We start from the raw sequence: 5,454 nt of genomic DNA, 5'->3' as shown, positions 1-5,454 counted from the left end.
TTTTGAAAGAATTATATATTTGAATCAAATTGATGCTTTCCTTTTTCTTTTGTTTTTGTTCTTTAAGGAGAAAAGTATTGTATACCAGTGTTATATTTTATTCTTTATTTAATATTTTTGTTATGATTACAGAAACCAAGTATTGTGTTTCCAAGCATAAAAAAATCTTAAAAGTGATTAAGACAATTCAAGAAAAACTTTTTTTTTTAAATTAATTATTGTATTTTTATCACAAAACAATCGATATTATAGATTTTTTTATTAAAATCGATGCTTTCTTGTTTGTTTTTGTAAAGAAGAAAGAAATGTTGTACAGATATTTTATTTGTCTTCATTGTTTTAATTTTAATATTGTTAAAATGTTTCCTAGCATAAAGGTCCTAAAAAGGAGTAAGGGCATTTAAGAAAAAATATATTTTTTAAATGATTTAATATTTTTGTTGTTATGATTACAGAAACCAAGTATTGTGTTTCCAATTCTAAGCATATAAAAAATCCCAAACATTATTAACACAATTTAAGAAAAATGTTTAATTGGACAAAAGAAAACTTAAAAAAACAAATAATTAATGTATTTTTATCACAAACAAATTGGGATTAAATTTTTTGTTAAAATTTATGCTTTCTTGTTTGTTTTTTTAAAGGAGAATAACATTTTGTTCATGTATTTTTATTCATTGTTTAAATTTTAATAATATTCAAATGTTTCCTAGCATAAAGGTCCTAAAAAGGAGTAAAAGCATTTAAGAAAGATGTTGAATTTGACAAAAAAATACTCTGAACTATATATTTAAATCAAATTTATGCTTTCCGTTTTCTTTTGTTTTTGTTCTTTAGGGAGAAAAGTATTTTATACCAGTGTTATATTTTATTATTTATTTAATTATTTTGTTGTTATGATTACAGAAACCAAGTATTGTGTTTCGAAGCATAAACAATCCTAAAAATGATTAAGACATATTAAGAAAAATGTTTAATTGGACAAAAGAAAACTTTTTTTAAATTAATGTATTGTTATCACAAAACAATCAGAATTACATTTTTTTAATTAAAATTGATGCTTTCTTGTTTGTTTTTTTAAAGGAGAAAACATTTTGTTCACGTATTTTTATTCATTGTTTTGATTTTAATATTATTCAAATGTTTCCTAGCATAAAGGTCCTAAAAAGGAGTAAGAGCATTTAAGAAAGATGTTGAATTTGACCAAAAAAAATACTCTGAATTATATAGTTAAATCAAATTTATGCTTTCCTTTTTCTTTTGTTTTTGTTCTTTAGGGAGAAAAGTATTTTTTACCAGTGTTATATTTTATTCTTTATTTAATATTTTGGTTGTTATGATTACAGAAACCAAGTATTGTGTTTCCAAGCATAAAAAAAATCTTAAAAGTGATTAAGACAATTCAAGAAAAATGTTTTTTTAGTTTTTTTATTATTGTATTTTTATCACAAAACAATCGGTATTATATTTTTTATTAAAATTGATGCTTTCTTGTTCGTTTTTTTAAAGGAGAAACACATTTTGTACACGTTTTATTTGCCTTAATTTTTTAAATTGTAATATTGTTAAAATGTTTCCTAGCATGAAGGTCCTAAAAAGGAGTAAGGGCATTTAAGAAAAATTATTTAAAAAAAATAAATAATAATAATAATATTTTTGTTGTTATGATTACAGAAAACAAGTATTGTGTTTCCAATTCCAAGCATGAAAGAGCATTTAAGAAAGATGTTGAATTTGACCAAAAAAAATACTCTGAATTATATAGTTGAATCAAATTTATGCTTTCCTTTTTCTTTTGTTTATGTTTTTTAAGGAGAAAATTATTTTATACCGATGTTATATTTTACGTTTTATTTAATATTTTTGTTGTTATGATTACAGAAACCAAGTATTGTGTATCGAAGCATAAAAAATCTTAAAAATGATTAAGACTTATTAAGAAAAATGTTTAATTGGACAAAAGAAAACGTTTTTTTTAATTAATGTATTTTTATCACAAAAAAATCGGGATTATATATTTTTTTTATCAGAATTGATGCTTTCTTGATTGGTTATTTAAAAGAACAAACGTTTTATTCACGTATTTTATTTTTATTCAATGTTTTAATTTAAATATTGTTCAAATGTTTCCTAGCATAAAGGAGTAAGACCATTTAGGAAAAATTTTGAATTTGACCAAAAAAAAATAATAATTGAATGAATTAATATATTTACATTATATTTTCATACAGTTATATTTTTTTTTTCAGTTGAATTTGTGAAATATTGTTGAAAGTTTGATTTGATTCGAACGGGGCAGGCACTAGGACCCAGCAGGCAGGCAGCAGTAGCCCGGGACTGTGGCAGGTTCCTTCCAGAGAGACGCTCATTGATGAGAGGAGACTCCTCATGTCGCGGAGCGTCTTTTCCACACTCCGCGTCCAAAAGCGTGCGTGGGACTAACTTTACTCCCCTCGGAGAGGAACTTCACCTCCTTCTTGGCTGCCCTTTTTCCCCCGCAGGCATGTGAGAGGAGCCACACCTGGGACTTTCATCCTGGTGTTTGAGTCATGGACGCCATGAAGACGGACGGCAGTGCGTGATCGAGCAGGTAATATTTAATACTATTCCAGGTAATATCTAATAATATTCCAGGTAATATCAAACAATATTCCAGGTGATATGTAATAATATTAGAGGCAATATCAAATAATATTGCAGGTAATTTCAAATAATATTCCACTTGATTTCCTCAGAAGTACAGCTGATAGTGCAAGTCACATGTGTTGTGTTCAGGGACTGTTGGAAATGTCAGATTTTCCTCCAGTTTTCAGTCTTTTTTTCAGTGTGTTCCGCACAAAATTACCCCCAAAACCCCTCAAAAACCACGTGTTAAGGTGTAATCTTTTTTAATCTTATGCATTACGAAAAAATCGGGACAAGAAAATGAGCTTTTGTTGCGTTTAATGAAACTGGAGCGTTGATTTTGTAAATGTGAGCAGCAGCGCACTTCATGCGTGTTGCCTACAACTTGTGGTGCGTTCACTGACCTCCTAAGACTAAGCCACCGACACTTGCAGCAGACTGCACTTTAGTCTCCAGAGGGTGTCCATTTCAACAAGTGTGTGTGTATGTGTGCATGTGTGTAGGCCACACCCTACAGCTTTGTCAGCAATAATTATCTTTTTTTTTTTTTTCTGCAGCCATGTTTCAACTTGTACCATTTCACTTTTTACACACCTGCACTCTTCATACCACGGCCGCCTTAGGCTGTGTGTGTGTGTGTGTGTGTGTGTGTGTGTGTGTGTGTGTGTGTGTGTGTGTGTGTGTGTGTGTGTGTGTGTGTGTGTGTGTGTGTGTGTGTGTGTTGTTCTTTTATTTCTACCCTTCTTGAGACATGAAAAAGGGAAAAGTAGCTTCCATATGAGGAGGTGTGAACAAGTGATGACATAAATCAAAACATTAATACAAGGAGGGATTTTTCAAAAGGACTCTGTGTCGCTTTTAAAAGTGCTCCCCCTCTGGTCAACACCAGCAGATGACATGGCACCCCAAACCATCACTGATGGTGGAAACTTTACACTAGACTTCAGGCAACGTGGATCCTGTGCCTCTCCTGTCTTCCTCCAGACTCTGGGACCTCGATTTCCAAAGGAAATGCAAAATTTGCATGGTTGGGTGATGGTTTGGGGTGCCATGTCATCTGCTGGTGTCGGTCCACTCTGTTTCCTGAGATCCAGGGTCAACGCAGCCGTCTACCAGCAAGTTTTAGAGCACTTCATGCTTCCTGCTGCTGACCTGCTCTATGGAGATGGAGATTTCAAGTTCCAACAGGACTTGGCGCCTGCACACAGCGCAAAATCTACCCGTGCCTGGTTTACGGACCATGGTATTTCTGTTCTAAATTGGCCCGCCAACTCCCCTGACCTTAGCCCCATAGAAAATCTGTGGGGTATTGTGAAAAGGAAGATGCAGAATGCCAGACCCAAAAACGCAGAAGAGTTGAAGGCCACTATCAGAGCAACCTGGGCTCTCATAACACCTGAGCAGTGCCAGAAACTCATCGACTCCATGCCACGCCGCATTAACGCAGTAATTGAGGCAAAAGGAGCTCCAACCAAGTATTGAGTATTGTACATGCTCATATTTTTCATTTTCATACTTTTCAGTTGGCCAACATTTCTAAAAATCCCTTTTTTGTATTAGCCTTAAGTAATATTCTAATTTTGTGACACACGGAATTTTGGATTTTCATTTGTTGCCACTTCAAATCATCAAAATTAAATGAAATAAACATTTGAATGCATCAGTCTGTGTGCAATGAATAAATATAATGTACAAGTTACACCTTTTGAATGCAATTACTGAAATAAATCAAGTTTTTCAAAATATTCTAATTTACTGGCTTTTACCTGTATATATTATTAATGTTGTAAGTACACTTCTTTATATATATAGAAAGGCTGGTCCTAAAGAGGGAGGCATTTTTCTCAGGTCTCAATAAGGTAACAAATACAAGAGTGTGTGAGTGTGTGTGTAAACACACAATATAGCGTGTTGTTGTTGTTAGGCAAGCAGCTTATTTATTACACCGCACCATACCAACTTTTTTCATTAAGCCTTTAAATAACAAGAAGTTCTGGCTTTATTTTGTCCTTCCTTCACAATGTGTCCTTTTGTAGCCAAACAAGGAGAAAAAGGGCGCATGTAAGCACTTGAAAATCCTATTTCCTTAGTAATCTAAGTGACAGGAACAAGTGTTTGATTGTAAACACATGAGCCGCTTCTTGACAATTTAGTGTTTTGGCTCCAAGAAAGTACATTATTAGGGACCGAGTCCCTTTGGGACCGAGGACCCTTTTGAATTTCTAGCGTTTTATTATTATACCGCCGCCTCTTTGAGCTGTAATTTGACCCCCTTAACATGCTTCAAAACTCACCAAATTGGACACACACATCAGGACTGGCGAAAATTGCGATCTAATCAAAAAACCAAACCCAAAACTCAAAATTGTGCTCTAGCACCCCCTAGGAAGAAAACACAGACAAAACTGCCTGTAACTCCCACTAGGAATGTCGTAAAGACATGAAACAAAAACCTCTATGTAGGTCTCACTTAGACCTATATTTTATAGACTGACAACCCCCAGCAAAAATCAACAGGAAGTTTGCAATTCCCCCTTCAAAACAAAAGTTGTGTAAAAACAGTCACCTTTTTTCAAACATTATCTCCTCTGAGCGCGTTTGTCGTGTCGGCTTCAAATTAGCACAGGAGAGAGATTGAACCCTTCTGATTAAAAGTTGATGAAAGAGTTTTAATTACTGCTCCGGTTTGGATTTTATGAGTCCTCAAAGTTGGTCCCGTCCATCGCTGCTTGCAGCTTTAATTATTATTATTATTATTATTATTATTATTATTGCAGCACTTTTTATGTACATAATTGTTTTTTAAATTTTATAATATTTGGGCAATAG

General features: G+C 33.1%; 1 protein-coding gene across 1 annotated transcript in view; it reads left to right on the top strand.

The window, feature by feature from the left end:
* The first annotated feature begins 2,361 nt into the window (after window positions 1-2,361).
* Window positions 2,362-5,454, top strand: part of prss23 (serine protease 23) — a 10,497-nt gene continuing 7,404 nt past the window's right edge. The window contains exon 1 of the mRNA XM_061930480.1: window positions 2,362-2,590. The gene's annotated coding sequence lies outside the window, so the exon portion shown is untranslated. The remainder of the gene's footprint in view (window positions 2,591-5,454) is intronic.

This window comes from Nerophis lumbriciformis, linkage group LG36, assembly GCF_033978685.3.
Source record: "Nerophis lumbriciformis linkage group LG36, RoL_Nlum_v2.1, whole genome shotgun sequence".
NCBI classification, from domain to species: domain Eukaryota; kingdom Metazoa; phylum Chordata; class Actinopteri; order Syngnathiformes; family Syngnathidae; genus Nerophis; species Nerophis lumbriciformis.
The sequence above is the reverse complement of the archived record's forward strand: the minus strand, read 5'-3'. Positions and strand labels throughout refer to the sequence as shown.